The sequence below is a fragment of the Leopardus geoffroyi genome, chromosome A2 (assembly GCF_018350155.1).
Source record: "Leopardus geoffroyi isolate Oge1 chromosome A2, O.geoffroyi_Oge1_pat1.0, whole genome shotgun sequence".
Taxonomy (NCBI): domain Eukaryota; kingdom Metazoa; phylum Chordata; class Mammalia; order Carnivora; family Felidae; genus Leopardus; species Leopardus geoffroyi.
The window spans coordinates 110643816-110666109 of record NC_059331.1 but is presented as its reverse complement, the minus strand read 5'-3'; the positions used below and the strand labels follow the sequence as shown (position 1 = coordinate 110666109).

General features: G+C 38.6%; 1 pseudogene; it reads left to right on the top strand.

Annotated features, from left to right (window-relative positions):
• Positions 1 to 1530: 1530 nt before the first annotated feature.
• On the top strand, positions 1531 to 1622 carry LOC123607749 (annotated as a pseudogene).
• Positions 1623 to 22294: the final 20672 nt, after the last annotated feature.

The window sequence follows — 22294 nt, the reverse complement described above, 5'->3', positions numbered from 1 at the left end:
TAAAATAAATTAGTTATGTTAGCATATAATAGTTTTTAGAAAGGAATTAATAAATATTTTAATAACATTTCAGTTGTAATTTTGAATATAGTAATTATTAATATATATTACCCTTATAGACAAATCTCTCTGGGGTCCTCAATGATTTTTCAGTGTAAAAGGATTCTGAAACAAAAACATTTGAAAATCCATGAGCTACATGATGGACTCAACCTGGATCACTGGGTGAGCTCTTGAAACACATCTGTCTCCTTCCAGAATGGTATAGGAAAGAATACATATTTTGTTTGAGCTGCTTGGTATTGGGGACTCTTTGCTATGGCATCTTGGCTCATATCCTAAAAGATCTATTGGCCCAGATAGTGATCTAATGGACACAATAGGATTTATATTTCCCTTTCATCAGCCAACCAGTATCTCCAAGTTGAGTTTCTGTACCTTGAATCTTTCCCAGAAGTACTTTTCCTTTAACCTTTTAGACAGAATCAGTCTTGGGGCATTTGTTGGTCTGAACATATCAAGCCAATTGTCCTTCTCTTGAAGGACCTCAGAATTCTGGAATGGTGGAATTTTTAACAAGTAAACTGCCTGTGACCATATTCTGGGAACTCTTACATAAGGTTTTAATCTGGATTCTGTCTTTGTTCTGTTAATGTCAGTGTGTTTGGTCTAGTTGTTATGGTAGTAATATTTTTCTGAGACAACAATGAAGGCATGTGGTTTAACAAGTACAGGGTATCATTCGGGAAAATGGAAGAATACTTGAATTTGAAACTTTCTGGGAAAATTCATGATTTTTGGTCATCATGTTTATAAGAATAGTCCCTAGAATATGGGAGTCACATTTCACTAATTTTTATTTACTAGACCTTGCACAGTGGATAAAATTGATTTACTAAGATGCTCTTTAATGATAGCATTGCTTTCCTATTGTGTATACTCACATGTAAATAGACTGCTACAAATGCTGAAATCTCAAGAGAGGAGATATCTTTTCCTAGTTTCCTTTTTCTATGAATCATGTTAGACTTTTTAAAAACTTTATCATTTCTTTATTCAAGATATCATGAATGATTACCCATTTTTTCCAGGATCAAGTCTACTTTCCATTCTGGGTATTTAAGACTTATTATAATTAGGCCCGATCCTATCCTAAGAGCTACTGGAACTCTTAGCAGGTCAAACCCACATAGGAAGAAAAAGGGGGAACTTGTAGATTCCTTGGCCTGGTATTATCAACACACTCTTGAAAACCCCCTTTACTCTCTTGTCCCCAGTCATACTCATGAGCAACATAACAAGCCTGGTTAAACTCAACTCTGCTTACCCTGAACCTGATCACAGCTGAGCATTGTTGGAGAAAATCAAGCTAATATGATGACTTTCTCCCTTTAAAATTGTAACCACCGATCTTGAATGGGCACCCAGCACAGACTGTCAGTCCTGCCAACTTCTCACAGCTTAACTTTCTCACTGACTGAGGTGGCATTGTTTCTCTTCTAACTACCTCAGCTGATGACCTTGCTTCACATTTTATTTTAAAAATAATCGGTATACAGAGAAGATTAGCATGGCCCCTGCGCAAGGATGACACGCAAATTTGTGAAGCGTTCCATAAAAAAATAATAATCGGTAAAACTGATATGTATCTGCTCACACATATTTTACCTTCCCTCCTTATAAGATGGGAGAATTGTCCTCAGTCCTTCTCCAAGGACCCCACTTCACACTCCTGGTCCTATTATTTGTACTTGCATACCATCCCTGTGAAACAGGAGAGAATATGTCTGTGCTCTCCAGGAGACAGTATTTATCACACACACTCACATTCACTGTGCCACAGTTATATTGGCTTTCTTTCTGTCATTTGATATTTCTGTCTCATGTGCCTTATACATGTCCTTTTCTCTGTTGTGGACAATGTTCCTTTGGGTTTTGGCCCAGATAGTACCTGTTACCTGCTGAGAGAAGCCCTCCTTGACTGTAGTAACTGAAGTAGGCTTCTGTTTGCTAGGACTGCGGTAATGAAAAGCCACAGACTGCGTAGCTTAAACAACAGAAATTTATTTTCTCAAACTCATGGAGGCTAGAAGTCTGAGATCAAGGTGCTGGCAAGGTTGGTTTCTTCTGAGGCCTCCCTCTTTGGCTTATAGATGGGTGTCTTCTCCCTTTGTGTTCACATGGTCTTCTCTCTGTGTGTCTGTGTCCAGATTTCCTCTTATAAGGACACCAGTCATAGTGGATTAGGGCCTGCCCTGGTGACCTCATTTTTAACCACCTCTTTAAATAGCCTATCTCTAAATACAATCACATTCTGTCATACTAGGGGCTAGGACTTCTATATATAAATTCTTCAGGGACACAATTCAATTCATAAGAGTTTTCCTTGGTAACTCTCTATCCCATTGTGCCATTTTTTTTCCCCACAGCATTTATCACGATCCGAATTTGTATTCCTCCATTTGCTTATGTGTCTATCTTCCCACTAGAATATAAACTCTCAGAATGAAGGGCCCTCTTACAGTGGTGTCAAATAGCACAAAATAGAAGCTCAGTGAATGTTCATGGAGTAACTGAACAGGCAGAGAGGGGAGAGGAAGAACTATAGACGCTTTGTTTCAACCTGATGAGGTTTTTGTACTACTGCACTATTGTTTTTATTTCTCCAATTTTAATGTTTCTATTTTCTCTTTATATCCTTTAATGCTTATATCAAGTCATTCCTCTTTCTGGAAATCTTTCCAAATTCTATAGAATAAACCTATTTTTCCAACGTCTAAATCTTTTTTTCTTTTTTAAAAAAATTAATGTTTATTTTTGAGAGAGAGAGACAGAGAGAGTGAGTGGGGGAGGGTCAGAGGGAGAGGGGGACACAGAATCCTAAGTAGGCTCCAGGCTCTGAGCTGTCAGCACAGAGCCCAATGTGGGGCTTGAACCCACAAACTGTGAGATCATGACCTGAGCTGAAGTCGGACACTCAACTGACTGAACCACCCAGGTGCCCCGGGTGCCTAAATCTCTGATAGCAGTTATTGCCTTAATTAGTCACTTTGGCACATTATATAACTGAATATTGCTTTTAATTCTTTAACGAAACAGCATTTTACTTGGTTGTTTCCTCTCTTAGTATGTGTGCTCCATCTCTCCAGTGAGGTAGTGATATGTGTGCTCAAGGAGGTCAATCATCTTTTATTTATCTGCTTCTGGGTATACTTTAGAGTCCTACGTTAATAATGAAGCTGAATTAAACAGGCTTGGATGCAATTTCCATTCTTTATTAAGGAAAAAAAAAAAACAGCTACCTTTGGGCAAGAGAACATGAGTGGAGTCAGAAATTCTGTATGGTGTGCTTTCTGAGGCTTTAAGAAAAATCCTCTGCTTGGCCTACACATTTCTATCTCATTCTCCCTTCTACATTTGCTCACAGATGTCTAATGGCAGCTATTTGAGCAAGTGTTAGGCTGCAAAATAAAGCAAGGTATTTTTAAAACTGCTTTATTGGGATATGATTGACATATATAAAGCTGTAGATGTTTAATGTATCCAACTTGTTATGTTTGGAGATAAGTACTACTCACCTTCTGAAGCCATCCTCATTATCAAGAGCAAGGTGTTCCTAAGGCAAACATGCCCTAAGGCAAGGTAGTGACTTACATTTCTTGACTGACTTTATTCTAGAAAAAAACACTTAATGGAGGGTGGGAAAGAAATGGATGCCTGAGGTGGGGAAAAGGTGCTGAAAAAAAATTTGAAGACCTGATTTACATCTAGGCCAGAGTCAGCCCTGGCCTGGAATAGCAGACTGAAGAGTAGAAGATATTTCTATGAGTTAGAATCAAGTATGGTTAAGTCTCTGCTCTAAGGAAACTGGGCTCAAATCTTAACTCTGTTAACACGAGTTATATGACCTTAGAAAAATGACTTAACTTCTCTGTGTCTGAGAATACCCATATAGTAAATGGGGTACTTCTAGGTTTTTTGTGAAGATCAAAGTATTGTTTAATAAATATTATTTGCCATTGTAGGCAATTCTTAGTTTAAACCATCCTCACTGAAGGTTAGAACAAACCTGTTTTTTTTTTTTTAGGAGTAGCATGAGAAATGAGGGATAGGGCTAATTTATACTTAGGTATCGACATTCCTTCCCTGTAGGCTTTGTTGTTAAGGGAAGGGGTCCTTCAACTTTTGGAACAGAGAAGTTATATTTTATTTCCCAGAAAGTTAGAAGTTACCAGTATGTAACTGTAAAGGGAGGTGTGGATAATGAAAAATCTCTGAGCAAGCTGGAGTGGGCGTGGGGGTGATAGTTCTGATGTTGTCTCTTAGAGTGATATTGCCCCAAAGACATACTGGAAAGAACTAGTTTCTTTACCACTGGGAATTCATTCAAACTATAGCAAGGAGGCTAAGCCTAAAAGAAAACAGATCTAAGATTATTCCCATTTCAGAACAAACTAAAGCCCAGTGAACTGACTTGAATGAAAATGCCACAGATGAACTCCAAGCTAAGTGCTCTTTTGATGACCTTATGCTGCTGTTCCCACACATTTCAGATATTAATTGAATGGCAAAAGTGCTAAAAGTCAAAGAATATTCTAAAAATCCATGTTGAACCTCTCAGAGGTAGATTTGACCTCTAATGTAGGGTGGGGGGCAAACTTGTAAATAGTTTAGAAATATAATATTTATATTACATCAGTATTTTCATAGGCCCCACCTACTCTGAGACCAATTTTATGCTCTGGAGACACACATTACTTCCTGTAAGCTACTCAAACCACCTTAAAGTGATGGGCATAATGACTCATGGTCATGTAACATTCCTTTTAGACACATATCAGCATATTTGTTATTACATTACTGCCTGAACACCCACAGAACTTCAGGAGGTAAGATAAGATTAATATTTAAGAATTTAGTCCCACCCATTTCTATTTTATTCAAATATAACGTTTGAAATGATCACTGTTGGGAATTCAATTTTGCTTCACATAGGAATAAGGTAAAGATGTGTGAACAGGCATGTCTTAGTCTTTGGAGTCAAGCCCTATTTTGGAACTGTTTTCTTTGGAAACCACACCTAAGTCATAGCAAGGAAATCATTTGACATGAAGCACATGACCCAGCTTGCAGGTGTGGAACTGGAAGGAGCTGGCATTACACAGTACAACATATAAGGGGAACCAGGAGGTACCCTATAAAATGCCCATTAGCTATTTAAGGTGGAAAAATGGCTTGCTTGTAGCTGAAGTTGGTAATTTAGATCAATAAAATTGTCAGATTCACATATCTTGGCCATAAATCTCATGCCATAAATCATGGACATTGACCAGACTCTTCTGCCTGATTTCCTTAACTAGACTGTAAATAGTATCAAGTACTTATAATATCTACCATGTATATTGGATTAAGTGGTACCTATTATATGTCAACCACAGCACCTAAAAGTGCTAGTACACAGTGAGAGACCATTACATACTCATTCATCAGTTTCATAGAGTTTTATAAAGTGCTGAAAACATTTTAGTATCCCCCAAAATATTAATTTTTGTAGTTTGTAGAATAACAGAGACACCAATTTATTTACTCATTTATTTAACAGATATTAGAGGTAGCAAGCACTACCTCCAATCCTTTCTTAACTGAGTGATCTTTGGTAGTTACTCAGTCTTTCTGCCTCAGTTTTATCATGTGAAAAATTGAGAAAATAATAATACTTCCTTAGTTATTGTGATTATTAAATGAGTGAATACATAAGGCATGCTTAGTACATTGCCTCAAACATTATAAATACTAATATTTATTATTTTAGTGTAGGAGACACAGTGATTATATTGCTGCATACCAAATTACCCTAAAATTTAGTGACTTAAAACAACACATGTTTATTATCTCATAGTTTCTGTGGGTCAGGAATCTGAGCAAGTCTTAGATGGATATTCTATTTCATAGGTTTCTATCAAGGTATTCCCTGGGCTGTAGTCATCTGAAGGCTCAACTGCGGAAAGATTTGCTTCCAAGCTCACACAAAGAATTCTTGGCAGGATTTTGTTCCTCAACAGTTGTTGACCAGTGGCTGTCCTCAGTTCCTGGCCATTTGGGTCTTACCAACATGGCAACTTGCTTCATCAATGTGTGTAACTTGAGAAGCCAATACATTAGAATTGGCAAAGAAGACACAAGTCATAATCTTTTACAACCTAATTATTCCATCTCTTTTGCCATATTTATTGATTAGAAATGAGTTACTATGCCCAGCTCACACTCAAGGGGAGGCTATTAGACAAAAGTGTACCTACTGGGGGTTAGTCATCATTGGAGGCCATATTAGAAGCTGCTTACCATTATGGCGAATAATACAAACTTGAGGATTACATGTTTATTGGGGAAGACAAGCACTAAAAATAATTCTAGAATAAAATAACAATTAAAAATTGTTGAATAAAATAGCAATTAAATAAATTGAAAACTATGAGTTAGAAATACAATGTTTGATGACAAGTTATAATATTGGTACCTGATTTGAGTTGGCATACTTCAAATGAAGGCATCTCTGAGGAAATAATTTTTAGTTTTATATTTCAAGGATAAGTGAAGTAGGCCAGAGATGGACCAGGGAGGTAGATAAGCCCTCTAAGAAGAGTGAACAGATGAAGTGTAGGCCCTGAGGCAGGTGTCCTCTCTATGTGGCTTGGGGTTCTCATAGCATGGTGGCTCACTTCTGAGATAGTGTTCTGAGAGAGAGTTCAAGATTAAAAAGCAGAAGCAGAAGCTGCACAGTCAACATGTCAGGCATCCCTTCCACTGTATTATATTAATCAAATCAGTTAAAGGCCAAGATCAGAGTCAAAAGAAGGGGTACTAAACTCTACCTTCCTATTGGAGGTAGACTGGAGGAGCAGCATACTTGCATAAGATCTGGCAGAATTGTTTGGGGGCTATCCTTGGAAAATAACAACCACAATTAATGATGATAGTGAGAGTAATTTAGATTGGAGTTCAACATTGGGTAAGTAAGAAAGGAAAGTATGTAGATACCTCTTTAAGAAACTTGGATATGACAGGGAGATGAGACTTGCATGGGTAACTACAAGAAGATGGGGTGAAGAGAGGACTTTAAAGTGATCTTTGCATGTTTCAGGGACGGATCCTATAGAGAAAACCTGGAAGATCATGATAGAGATGGGCTGGTGGATGAAACAGATTTCTGAAAGATGAGAGGGGAAGGAATCAGAACACAATTTGGGAAATTGGGCTTTGGCTGGAGAACTTTGTCCATTGTAACAAAAAGAAAAGAGGAGAAAATCTCATTGGATACAACTAGCTGTCAAAGGTTAACTTTTCCATTAGTGTTGGAGATCCCATGTACTGGAGACTCAGCAACACATATAGAACTCAGAAAAGAAGTGTGTGGGCACAGTGGGAGAACTGTGGATACTGCAACAGGGTAAGGAAGCAAGGTTGAGAGGAATAATCACAGATGCAACTGAACCCTATTCAAGGGAGGATGTTTGGTTTAATTCGTGTGTTGCACCATGTATTCTCATTTTACTGAATAGGAAACAGCACAAGGAATGTTTTATTCAGTTGTATAATCTCTGTTCTATTTGGCTTCCTTTTTAAGTTAAACTGGACAAGACAGGAAAAATCCCTTTAAGAAGCAGAGGGCCCCCTGTGCTTGTTTCTTCATTATTTGTGCCTTTTTCACTGTGGAATATCTTACTGGCTTCCAGATCAATACTGTCCTCAGCTTTGATTGAAGGCTTATACAAGAAATGCATCTATGAAAAAATGTACACCATTTACTGACCAATATCATGTCCATTATTTCTTCCCTAAAGCCTGAAAGATTTACTTGTTCTGAATTTTGCTGTTGGAAGTTTTTCACTTTTAAAGAAATAGCTTATTTAATTTGTTGGATAATTAAAACGCTAAAGCAAACACTGTTTTTTTGCACTGGATATCAGGATCTCAGAACTAAATTTAGTACTACACCACAGTATGTATAGATGGTCATGGGACAGAGTTTAAAAGCATAAATTCTGAAGTTATATTTCTCTAAGCCCTAGTTTTCTCATCCCTAAAATTAGGTAGTGGGGTGTGTAGGAGGCTCAGTCATTTGGGCATCCAACTCTTGATTTCAGCTCAGGTCATGATCGCAGTGTTGTGGGACTGAGCCTCTCTCTCCCTCCCTCTGCCCCTCTCCCTCACTCATGCACACACTCTCTCAAAAATAAAATAATAAAATAAAATAAAATAAAATAAGGTAGATTTTGAGCCTAACTTGTAGGATTTTTTGAGGATTAAATGAATCAATACCTGTGAAATACTGAGACGGCTGCTTGGCAAATTATTGTTAGCTCTTTTGGTGTTATTTGTATTCTTCAGTTTATGGTGGCTGATTTGCAAATATAGAACTTACCAGTTTTCTGGGCTCACATTTCTAGAGTAAGCCAACATTTGTCTGACACTGCCATATTTTCTTTACATTTCTTTCTTCTTTTAAATTTTTTTAACGTTTATTTATTTTTGAGACAGAGAGCAACAGAGCATGAACAGAGAAGGGTCAGAGAGAGAGGGAGACACAGAATCTGAAATAGGCTCCAGGCTCTGAGCTGTCAGCACAGAGACCGATGCGGGGCTCGAACTCACGGATGGTGAGATCATGACCTGAGCCGAAGTCGGACACTTAACCAACTGAGCCACCCAGGCATCCCTACATTTCTTTCTTCTGATACATTTTCCATTTTTTTCTTTAGGTCTCCATATCCACTTCTGTAGAAGCTAGAGTAGATGGTTTCCAAGGAATCATCTAGTTTTTCAATCATGCAGTTTATGATTCTTCTCAATGGAGATAGTGATAAAGGAGAATAATCTATATTCAAGGCAGCATACAATCAATATGAATGGTTCCAACTTAACATAGATGGACTCTTTATTTTTGAAGTGGAAAGTGGATATTAACTTAATACTTGTGATATTCTTTTTCCTATCAATGTTCTCCCTACTTGGTATGAATGGATGGGCTGAGCAAACAAAGGGTTTACTGGCTCATATCATGTCATAAAAGGCAGGGTAAGAAAGCTTCTAAATTCTTGGCATGTAGGGATATAGAGTCTACAAATATAAACAAAGATTATTATTTACCACTTGCATGAGAAAAAAATTCAATGGGATATATATCATTTGAGGAACCCAGTAATATCATTGTTACTTAAAACATTGCATTGTGGGATAATCATTTGCATGTTCAAACAATGCTGATGACCATTTTTTTCTAGAATGTCTTGGAGATAATTGATACATTAAGTAGAGGTTTGGAAGAGAGAAACTCAAATGTCCTTCCAACTTTTAGTATTCATGCTTTTATGATCTTCAGAACGCTGCATTTGGAATTTCTCTACTTACAGTGTGATGGCCTCATTTGAGATTAGGTAGATCATTTTGACTTTACCATGGGGATAGGTGTCAGGGCTAGCCTGAAATATGGGCAATCAGACATTTCCCTCTGTATTCTAAATTAATCCTTCTGAGGCCAACTCTAGCTGTTGCTTTAAAATTTGGCTCTTGGGGCGCCTGGGTGGCGCAGTCGGTTAAGCGTCCGACTTCAGCCAGGTCACGATCTCGCGGTCCGTGAGTTCGAGCCCCGCGTCGGACTCTGGGCTGATGGCTCAGAGCCTGGAGCCTGTTTCCGATTCTGTGTCTCCCTCTCTCTCTGCCCCTCCCCCGTTCATGCTCTGTCTCTCTCTGTCCCAAAAATAAATAAACGTTGAAAAAAAAATTAAAAAAAAAATAAAATAAAATTTGGCTCTAACTATGTATTCTTTCAAATCATAGTATGATTTTTTTTCATCTATATGTAACTAGGTTAGGTGTACTTTTGCATGAAATCAGAGGCTTTTTTTTTTTTCATCTTGTATCTAGTTTGGCACAAAAGAGAGATATACCAAAGGGATTTTTTAAAAAATCTCGAGTATCAGGAATTGACTGGCTGCCAAGGCTTTGAATCAGACTGGGGTCCCCTGATCAGATTTGAGGCTTTGTTTGTACTTTTATGATTATGTGGGTGTATGCTCAAAGTCAAAGGATGAGTGAGTGGGTGAAGGAAGTTATCTAGAGCCTAAGGCATGGGTGTTAGGACCAGCTCTTTATATCCTGAATCTGCCAGAATGAAACTCACTCTTTGGGAAGGGCCACGATATTGCAAAGTTGCCAACACTCCACTAATCAATGTGTTGTGTTACAAGACATTCTGATCCTGTATTTGAAATAGTCAGACACATCCTGATCTCAATGCACAGAAAGAAGATACCAGGCACAGGTGTGCCCAATATCCTGGTAGATACAACATGAATACTAGAATAGTAATTGTTGCCAAGGATTGCTTTGGTGTTCAGCATTGATAACCAAAATGTGTCAGGGGCTTTCTCTTTTAGTCTTTGACAGTGTCAAACTTTTTTTTTTAAGTTTATTTATTTATTGTGAGAGAGAGAGAGAGAGAGAGAGAGAGGGAGAGAGAGAGGGAGAGAGTGAGCGAGCGAGCAAGAGTCGGGGAGGGGCAGAGAGAGCAAGAGAATACCAAGCAGGCTCCATGCTGTCAGCAAAGAAGCTAACATATGGTTCAGTCTCATGAACCAGGCAGAACATCATGACCTGAGTTGAGACCAAGAGTCAGATACCTAACCAACTGAGCTACCTAGGCGCCCCAATGATGTCAAACTTACTAGGAAAGATGGGCAAAAATGTATGAATATGGGGCTGCTTCTAATATTCTTTTACTAGGCCATCAGTGTTTTCCCCCCATAATTATAAATAATCTTGTATTGTCCCCTAGTTGTTTAAACTGTAGACTGGAAGCATTTCAATGGCAAGGACTAGGCTTCCTTAATTCCTTTGGTATCTTAGTACTCCCTTCAACACTAGGTCCAAAATAAAGTAACTAACCTCTTGAAAGTCATTCTTTGATTGACTAAGAAATAGGATTTTGTTCCACTTGTTAAAAAATGGTTAAGGGCAACAATTTAGGTGACATGAATAAACTATCTAACACATCATGAAGTGAACAGTCTCCATCAGGAGAACTACAAAACAGGATGGAAGGCAAGAAGATTTTGTAGAATAAAGAATAAGGGACAAAGAAGAGAAAAATAGAAAACACCTGATTGTTTGAGCTCATACAAGTCAACCTTGTTTGGGTTGAGAAGGAACAAAATAGTAAGTATCTCTAGAGCCCATAGTTGGCTTGGCATTTGGGGATTGGTTGACTAGATATTCTGCATTTCTTTTTCTGGCCAAGCAGAACATTTACAGGGACACAAAAGTTATCTAAGTTTTGGCTGGCTGATATGGCTTTCCAGGCAGGAGTGGCTCATTTTGGGCCCCAAAAGTGATGTTAACATAATTGATGTATTAAAAATTGGACTTCAACATTCTATTTCTACAGATTATTCTAGGTGTTGTAACAAGTGAAAGGTGTGGAATTGGACTGCACACTTTTCTCCCAGTGCAGGGTTACTGTGTCAAAATGAGGAAGAGGAGGGGAGGATGCAAGAGGCAGAGAAGAGGCCCACGATTGGAGAGGGAACTGGCTTCCCAGGGTCTGGCACGTTGCCTACCTGATGTAGGGTGGCCTCTTGGTAGAGGTTTGATGAGTGAATGAATGTATGAAGCCTAAATTAATCTGGGCAGACAAGCTGGGTAAGCTCCAAATCTTTCCTCTCTTTTTCTGGGAAAGCTGAATTAAAGCCAGCTGTTCTTTAGATTGCCAAGACGCTTTTGAGCATGTTCCTTTCTATTTCTTCCATTTCGATTTATTTTCCCCTTGGGTGCTGAAGGAATAAATGCTTCACCAATTATTTATTCTTTATAAGGATTGGCCCTTTGTACTTGACATTTTCTTAATTGTTCACATTCTGCATATTTCCTTGTTTTTCCTAATGCTGTTCCATTCCCAGTAAATCTTACGGTGAAACTCTAATGATGAAAAGGCAAAGGGATTTCCTATTTGAGCCTTCTCATTTGTCCTTTCCACATGTCTCTGCTACACATTTTCCCTAATACCAATTTCTTATCTAAGCTGACCACACCACCGACTATTTAAATGTGACTTTGAAGTTTCAAATGATTTGACGTCTTGAATCTCCTGCAGAATAAAACTTGTCAAAAACATAGATGTGTAATTCCTCTCTTTCTCAGAAATTCTATGAAGGTTTTAGAATGTGTGCCTATAAGTCATATTCACTGATCAAATATGCCACCTAACCAGCTGGGTGAGAACACATCTGTGAGTGAATTTATACAACACAGGCATCAAGAAGGTGAGCAGCCTTCTGGCACCGCTAGGTCCTATAGGACGTGATTATAGGAATGAATCCGGAGGAACTCTGTGAAAGGCAGCAGCCCCTGACAATACAACCTTCAGTATGCATAACTTAAAAATGAAATCCTTTAGCATTAGCATCAATCTTTAAAAAGAAAAAAAACCCTACTAGTTTATACTCCACACTGCTATTTTACTATAATAGCACCAATTCTTGGTGTGCCTGGGTGGCTCAATCAGTTAAGACTCCAATTCTTGATGTTGACTCAGGTCTTGATCTTATGGTTCATGAGTTGAGTCCCACATTGGGTTCTGCACTGACAGTGTGGAGCCTGCTTAAAATTCTCTATATCTCTCCCTCTGTCTCTTCCCCTCCACCATTTACTCTGTCTGTGTCTCTCTCAAATTAACTAAAAAAATAATAATATCCTCCAATTCTTGTTCATATACTACTATTTTAAAAATATTAATGATTGGAAGATATATTCAATTTTATATTCTGCCCTTTTTTTAATGTTTATTTTTGATAGAGAGAGACAGAGTATGAGCAGGGGAGGGGCAGAAAGAGAGGGAGACACAGAACTTGAAGGAGGCTCCAGGCTCTGAGCTGTTAGTGCAGAACCCGAGGTGGGGCTCAAACTCATGAACTGTGAGATCATGACCAGAGCCAAAGTCAGACAGTTAGATGACTGAGCCACCCAGGTGCCCCTATACTCTTTTCTTGACCCTTATACCATTAAATTTTCTTTGTTTTGTCATAGTTTAACTTGCTTCTGCCCTCATTAATCATATCTTCACCTTGATTTTCTTTTAAGTTGATTTATTTATTTTGAGAGAGAGAGTAAGTCCAAGTTGGAGAGGAGCAGAGAGAGAGGGAGAGAGAGAATCCCAAGCAGGCTCTACACTGTCAGCACAAGTCTGATGTGGGCCTCAAACTCATGAACAGTGAGATCATGACCTGAGCTGAAGTCAGATGCTTAACCTACTGAGCCACCCAGGTGCCCCCTTTACCTTCTTAAATATACTAGCTAGTATCATAATTACTACTGCCTAACTTCTGAATTACTTTGCAATACACTAGACAAAAACAACCACAGCCCAGCCATAGTCAAACTTACTCTATCCATCCTGCTCTTCCTTCTTCTCCTTACTTTTCTCCCCATCCTCCCTTTTTCTGTCTCTCTCCTTTCTGGAGCACACAATTGGAGTCAATGAGCCATACTCCTAAATTCGTAAGAAAATATCGTAATTCATCTAAGCATGGCCCTTATTTTATGACATTTCCTTACCTCATCCCCACACTTGGGTCCCATCAACAAAATATCCTCATGTTCAGGTGGTAATTTTGGGAATTCTTTGACTAATATGATACTTTTATGTTCCTCAACCAGGTCTTTCCTCCTTTTTTTGGAAAGAGAAAGTTTTCTTATATTTTCTGCATCCATTTGATTGTGCTGATTTCAGTGACAAATACAGTAAAAGAGTGGTTTTGAAATTTTAGTGTGCTTATTATCACCTGAGTTGCTTATTAAAACAGATTTTAACAGGTGAGTGGGGCCCAACAATCAGCATTTCTGAGTGATGTCAGTAGTGATCACCTACTCTTTGAAAAGTGACTGCTTCATTAAAGAATTTCTAACTTTTTGTCAAAGCACAATTGGCAATTTTGAGAAAACACAATTCTCTTGAAAGAGAATTGTAGATAAGAGAAGTGATTTGCCTAAGGCAAAAAGAGGGAAAAGATTTACTCAGTACATATATTGTTCTAAGTCTGGAAGTCACCTCTGCTATCAAAAACCATGCAGCCATGTTCTATCAATCCAGGGAGGAGGTATGTGCTTTCATTATTTACTAGCAATGAGGTCAGTCTGCTCCTTTCATTTGAGTTGTAAGTAAAACCCCATCATAATGCTATCAGAGATTCCAAAAAAAATTATGTGCATAACATGAAGAATTTTACTATTTCTGTGCAAATGAAAGAGCTGTGGAGAGCCGAATGGTAGGATAAGAGTGTACAACCAATGGCCTCATATCTAGATGTGCGTTAATTGTAGGCCAATCAACTATGGGCTCCACTGTAGCATTTAGTTATTTCTAATCCTTGGTCTCTTCAGATTGGGGTAATCAAAAAATAAAACTTCTTAGATGGGGAATGCAAAAATCAGCTGATTTGGGCTAGCTATAAAAAACAGAGGGAGGGGCAATATTAGGGCTTCAGTATAACAGCGAAGAGATGGAGTTTGGGGAAAGTTAAAGAGATCTTCACTTACCTGTCTTCTTCCTTTTCTAGTTCTTTCTTGCAATGGACATTTATTGCAGAGATGAAAAAGTGCACATAAGATTAGCCCAGGGCCAGGTACATAGATGTTTAATAAGTATTTGCTGCATAAGTGAAAAAATGAACAAAAAGAGGTAGATGTGAAGCTCTGTGGGAATGGAGAGTAGGGTGATGATATGGCTACTCATTGTCTTTGTCATTGGCCAAGGGGAACTTAGGCAGTGACATCCTGCCTCAGACATCACTGCAGGGATGTTATCCCACAACCCAGACACGTGTAGTGATTAGATCTAAGTGTATACTGCATATCTTTCTGAGAGCATGATGTGGTAGGCTGTTAACAATCATTTACATGTCGGGAATTCTTGTTTCCCACCAAATGTGATAGGATCAGAGCATCTTATGGAGAAAGGGAGGTTTGGGTGATTTGGAGGGAGAGAGGGTGGATTTGGGACCTGAGGCACTTCCTGGGAAGGCTGGTATCTGCAGGCCTCCAGTGTCCAGGCTCCTAGAGGAAAGATGGGGTGCTTGTAGAGGGTACCCTGGATGGGGTGGGGGCAGTAGAATGTGTCCATCTCTCAGGGATCACCCCACTCTTAGGACTCTTCATGCAGGAGTCCTCAAATCACCTAGAGGGCTTTTGTTAAAACACAGAACACATGCTTCCATCCCCATGGGATTCTGATTCAGTACATGTGGGTGGAATCCTGAGTTTGCTTTTCTCCTATGTTCCCAGGTGATGTCAATGCTCCTGGTCTGGGGACCACAATTCGAAACCAATCGCTTTAGTCATTTCTGAACGAAATGCAAACTTTGCAGTAAATATTTTATCTTTAGAAATGAGGGTAAAAAGATGAGAGTGGCTGCAATATTTTATTTTAAAGAATGGTTTTAATTGACTCAGATTTTCTAGAAATGTATTAAAGACTTCCCGTTCTTTCCTGGAAGGCATATAACTAAACTTTTAAAATTAAGATTTGGTCCAAATAACAAACTAAAAACTGAAGTTGTTTTAATTAAGAAAGAGGATTAACTTTTGTTATATATTTGGGGGGGAAATCTTGTGGCTGTGTATTTGGGAACTTCATTTTCTTTCAGGTTTAGTACATAATACTTTTCTCCATCAAATTTCATTAGAAAAGGAAATCCAGTCTCCTTAATTATAGCTAAAAATGAAGGCTAAAGCATAATGTGGGCAGTCTGTGTGTGTGTGTGTGTGTGTGTGTGTGTGTGTGTGCGTGTGTGTGTGTTGCACTGAGGCAAACGGGCCTGTTGTAATATTCCAATAGCACAGATGTTTTAGATAAGTGTGAGTCAAGGTAAATATTTAAAATTTCCATCTTAGCTTGGGAAATCCAGCATACAATAACCAGAAGTTTTCTGTAATAGTAAGCATCTTATCTTTGACAACCCTTTTATGTTTTAACAACAGTTGCTTTAATGTACATTGACTCTGATTTCAATCTAAGTAGAATCAGTCTCATATTTATTTTCCTTTTGATAAACGGCTATGAAGAGAGGATTCATTACATGAGTTTCATGACAATGACAGTAACAGTAGTCATAATTCATTAACTCTGTAACTGTTCACGAAATAGTGTCATATAAAACTTGTTTTTTTTCTGAGTACTATAAATAAACCAAATGCTGCTATCAGCTCACTAATGTTACAAAGTCACTTTGAAGTACTCACAGAATATTATCATTTCTATGTTACATATTGGATCTGGGGACCCTGGGCAATAAAACTGGCTCCCTATATTAATATAGGCTAGGTTAATATAAAAGCAATAATTAAATCCAAGAAGAGGCAATCCAATAATTTTAGCCACTTTCACAACCAAAACATGTTGACTGCATGGGTGATCCATAGGCAGAACTCAGTAGGAAACAGGCAAAGAAGCCAAATCATTTGAACAATATTGTGAACAAAAAGATCAGTTCAATCCAAATTAATTGAACATTATTATGGAGAAAAATCAATTTAGGGTACTATTAAGTCATCCTAAGTCTCTATCTAGTGTACTCTTCACTACACAAATATTTAGATACATTAAGGGCTACACATTTTTTTAGGATCACATTTACTTTTATAAAAGGGAATTGTGAAATTACTTAATAGGAGAAATTTCCCTGATTAATACATATTTAAATACAGAATACGGTCACTGAATGAGCTGCTTCTATTGTGGAAGAAATGTAAGAGAGTTAAATAATTTACTGTAGATTTAAAATGTAAAATAACACCCATCATAATGATAAGAATAAGCAAAATTCCCGATTTTTAATTTTGTATCTGTTTTATGTGTTTTATATTTTTTCAGAAATAAGACAAAATCTAAGATAGAAAACCAACTTAATGCTAACTTACTGGACACAGACTAGGAATTTTTGAGAAGGTTAGAGAAGAGGAAAGGTAGGGTGACTGTTGTGGGGGGAAGGGAGATATCAACCTGGCTTTAGAGGAAGGGTGTTTTTGGGATCGGTGATGAGGAAGGAAGAACATTTCTACAACTATCCCCCAGACTAGGCACGTACCGAAAAGCCTCCACTGTCTATCTGGCCTCTGTAAGATTGTAAGATTGGTGAGGTCATTATTATTATTGTCATTGTTGCTGTCATTGTTATTTTTTTTTTTTTATTGTTACTGTCCTTGTTGATATTTGCCTAGCACGCTCTCCTGCTGTGTTTAGCTACCAGAGCGTGTAAGCCAGCTTGGTCACTTCTACTACCTCATCCACCAGTGTGAGTGGAATGTGTGATACGAGGAAGGCAATGAGCATCCTGTCCTGTGGTCCATGGGCGTGTGAAGCTAGGGCTGCTACCAGCCATACCTTCTACCAGTGGAAAAGGTCCACTTCCAGAAAGGGAGAGTGAAGTCAGCATAGGAGGAAAAGTAGTGATGCGCAGATAGGAGAGATGAATGGAGGGAGAATCCAGGAGACAGAGTCCTTGGTGTGTTGTTTTGTTTCAGTCTCGAGCCCCCCCCCAGGAAACATCAACAACTTCCTTTTTTGCTTACGTTTTGTGTTTGAGTTGGGTCTTTGTCACTGAAATGAAAACAGGTCCTAACCCCGGTGTCCTTCCTAACTCCTATCTTTCACCTGTCATTTCAGCTGGCAAACTGGTACTGACGAATACTTTTTAAATGCTACTTTCTGAATATCACTTCTTTTCACAAAAATTTCTATGGCACTCTCCCCTCCTGTAATGAGTCTATATTTCTTTGGCTTAATTTTAAAGTAGAAAAGGATATTACTGGGAAATTCCAGACTTTCAAAACACTGAGTGATCTAGGGCATAACCTAGGAATAGCTAAATATTGAATGCCCTAATCTGTCTTCAAGGTTGTAATGAGTTTGTCTCTGAGAATGACAGAATTCTTAATGTTGTCTAGTACGAGGTGATTACCATTATTGATAACATCTGAGCTGAATCTAAGTTTAAATTTTGGACTCCTATGAACTCAGCCTGCAGGAATTCCCTTGGGGAGGATGGGGGCTTTTAGAAAAACTGAAAGTTTTTCTATTTCAAGCTGCTGCAGGCCAGAAAATGGACTAATCTGATAAATGGCAGAGTTTACTGTTTTTACAAGTACATTTCCCAGGTGACTCAGGTAACTGTTTTGGAGAACTTTGTTGTTCCCTAACTTCTTTAGAGTAATAATGGAGTATTAGAATACAGTTTCCAAGCCTTTAGCTAGTTTTCAGGGACTTAGTTGGTTAGCATCATGGACATGACTTCTTTAAAGAACAGGGATAGACCAGTCGAGCATGTGTTGGACTCTCATGATTTATTGCTGAAGAATCTGGGAGTTGGCGGAGTGCTTTTTGCTGAGCAGATTTTCCTTTTTCTCCCCCTTGAACGAATGAGTTTTATCTGAATATATTCAAATTCAAGTGTTTTTCACTAATTTGCAATTAACTCATATCAAGATGTTATTTTATAAGAGCAATTTCGTATCCCTCAAACCCTCTAAGTATTTTTTTATATGCTCAAAGATCCTTTCTGACCTTAGAAGACATTAGGCACAGTATCAAAAACAGAGATGCAAAGGTGAAGATGTGGATTTGGCTCCGAGAGGAGAGTGGGAGATCACATAAAGTATGGAGCCAAGAGCCAGTGAAGTTTACCTGAAGAAGTAGTTAAGGAGAAACTAAAGCCTGGGCTCCAATTCAGCTAGCTGTGAGAGGATGAGCTTTCCTTGCCTTGATTTTCCCTTCTGTGTAATGGGAATAGCAGGGAGTTGTTCTGAGTATAAAAGGATATAAAATTATAAAAACTTTTGAAAGATGGGACACATTTCACTGACAGTAAACACTATGATTTTTGTAGTCCATCAAACCTTTCTCCTTCAATGGGGCTGACAGCCTTCCCTGACATGGAGATGAGGACTGTTAGAAATTAACATAGGTCATGTTTCTCACTTCCCAGAGCCTTCATCTATGTTGCCATTAATCCAAATTTTATGGTTCAGTTTGAAAAGCACAAGATTTTGAGTTCAAATTGCTTATGTTTGAGACCTGGAATGGAGGCAGGCAAGTTAGTTATCCTGTTCATTTGATGCTCGTATCCCTCTTTGGAGGAACATGGGGGCAGAGAGGGGGTGATAGGAGCATGTGGGGAGTTGGCTTAGGAGGCATTGTTCGTTATTTGTCTGAATCAGAAAAGTGGGAATATTTGTCTTTTCAGTGTCATATATTCAATAGAATATATTTAATGCAATCTAACAAATGCATTGATGATGTAATTTTTACTGGATATTGTTAAGATAGTAATCATTCACCCTTCTTTAGTTTTATCCTTATTACTCTGTTGAAAAAAGAGCATCTTTTTTCTTGTTAAACTAGGAAGAGTCTCATGATGTGTTTTCACCCAGGGCAATTTTCAGAGTGGAGGGAGAAGGTGTGTACAGCTAAGGGGAGGCTTTGCCTGGGTTATGTCTCACTCTTTTTCACATGGGCACCTATATGAACCTCTGATTTTCCTGTCCCTCCTTTCCTGGTTCCCGGTAAGCATACAGGCTGCTGCCAGACTTTTCCTTCCAAATTACAACTTTGATTATGTAATTCTACAGAGCATAAATTTTGACGATTCCACACTGACTGTTGAATTAAAGAGAAATGAATCAAACTGACATTCTGAATTCTTTAAAATAGGATTTAAACTTTTGTAGACATTTGATAAGATGCTTTAGTTTTTTTTTTTTTTTTTTTTTCTCTGTCAAATTAGATTATTTGCCCTTCCCCATATAGGGTCTGCTTCCTTTCTTTGGAAAGAGATTTTACTCGAGTTCTTCCTACTGAATTCCTGTATATTATGTAAGTCTTATCTCAAAAAACGACTGCCTCCATGAAGTCTGCCATGGTCTCCTGACAGCTTTTAGTGTAAATGGTGAAGACCTATGTCGGGGTGATTTAGTGTGAGCATTTCAGAGATAGGCCTGGGGCCCTTCATCTTTGTTATTCATAACCTGAGCATTGATCATGTAGTAGGCCTACAAGGAATATTTCTTGAACTGCAAATTGAGTTTGAATGCTGTCTTCAACTTTTCTTTACACACATCGTTATTGCTGTTTCCTAGGATTCAGCTAAGTCCTCCTCCACAAATTCTTCAATAAATGCAGCCAATAGCTTCCCTCCTGGAAGTTGAAGTTTGACTTCAAACTCTCATCTCCTGCATTTTGTTTCTCTTGACTATTTTCTAATATGTTCGCTCCTCAAATTGCATCCTAAATTCCTTAAAAACCCAGACTAGGTTGAATACAAAGCATATGGGAACTACCCTGTTAGAACTGGTGCTCAATTGCTAGTTATTGACTGACTCATTCCTGTGGGACCCAAGGAATTTAACAAAAATCCCCTACCCCTGGACAAGCAGAGCAAGACTAACTCCATTTTGTGCTACACCCACCATCTCATGTATAACCCCCGCAGGACCTACTTATTGCTTAAGACACTCCCCCACCCTAGTCAAGCCGCTGAGCACACCCTTACTGGAAACCGGCTCATATAGGAATGCGGAACCCCTAACTGCCAAAGAATGTAAACCCCGCCTTCTGCCCACCAAACTTGCGCGCCAATTCTGACCAGAGTGATAGGCTAATTCAAACAGTTACTATAGGGTAAATTGTAATTCAATTGGCCACCTGCGTGTGGACTGACATCACTATGCAACTTTCTGTGTGTGTTACAATCTCATTGACCCCTGGCCCCTATAAAACTGCTATGCCTCTTAACCTAGGGGTCCAAGTCCCTGCTCCTCTGTGCCGGGTATACTTGGGCCCAAGCTCGAGCTTGCAAATAAACCCTCCTGCATTTGCATCGGTATCGGCTCCTTGGTGGTCTCTCAGATTCGAAACCGGGGGCATTACAATTCCCACAGTAGGAGAAATGTCCTAAAAGGAAGAGACCAATTTTGTTGTCCGCTGTGGCTGGATCTCCCGAAAGTACACGTGCTGTAAACTGTTGGTAAAGAAGTGCTAATGACCTGAAGACCAGAATCTCTCTTGAAGAATTTTTGATAAATCATTATTAAGCAAATTCTATTTCTCATTTTTGTGAAGATTCAGGATTCACTTGGATTGCTTAATTTAAACAGATGTGAGTTAAAATTGTTTGGGCTAATTTGCCAGAAATCAGTAAGTGAAGCAATGGGAGGCTCTCAGGCTTTATCAACAAAGAGGAGTTGAACTAGTGGATTAATTCTTCCTTGGTGGATGGTGCCTGCAATTTGGGTAGCTGCCACCAGCTGAATGGTGATGGCTGGTAGCTATAATGGCAGCTGCATGACATTACCCCTGGGGTTCTAACATTATAATATACATTCCTGGGTCCTACCCACCCTTGAAGTTTCTAATTCATATGGTTTGAATTGGGAACCAAACATGAGTTTTTGTGGAAAAGTTCCCAGCTGATTTTGATGTACGTCTTCAGTTAGAAGCCATTGATTTGCAGTCTTGGGGTGCAAGACTAGGTTTTCTTCAGGTAAGGATAACTAGAACCAAAGATAGAAAGCAACAAGCCCTTGACTTTGCTATTTCTATATAATTATTTATGAAGAAATTACAGGCATGCTGATGAACTTCTTTTGTCTCCTTATAATACCAAAGTTAGAGTCAGAGAAATGCACATTCCCAAGTATAGAACGTGGGATGTACTTTGCAAGTAATACCTGATAAAATTTGTGAGTATTTAAGAGTTTGTCTTTTATCTTAAATGAATGTCTTTAGTATTTGTTTTTAGGTATGGAAGATTTTTATGGCTTCAAGGCGCCTTTCCAGCTATTCCTAACTTCTATTCAAAGGGAAGGTGTGATTTTTTTCTGGAAAGCTCCCTGTTGCTCTGCAATACTTATTTACCCTTCACTATTCTTGCTCTGTTAACCTATGGCCTGCTGCATGGTTACTGAGCCCTTGGATTCATTCTCTCTCTCCCCTGCTCCAACTCAGAATTGCCTTCTAAAAAGAAAAGTGAAAGTTTTGGACCTATCCATGTTACTAATTCCCTCATTCAGGGCCCCATTCCGTTTATTTTACTGTCTTCTTTAAACAGGCTACACATTTTAAAATCTGAATGCTTAAGAATCATCAAAGCTGTTTTTAAACAAGATTATTTGATATATGGCTGTTATTAGTATGAACTGTGCTTAATTTCTCAGGAAACCACAAGCATTAGTCTGGAGGGAGGTAGGCACT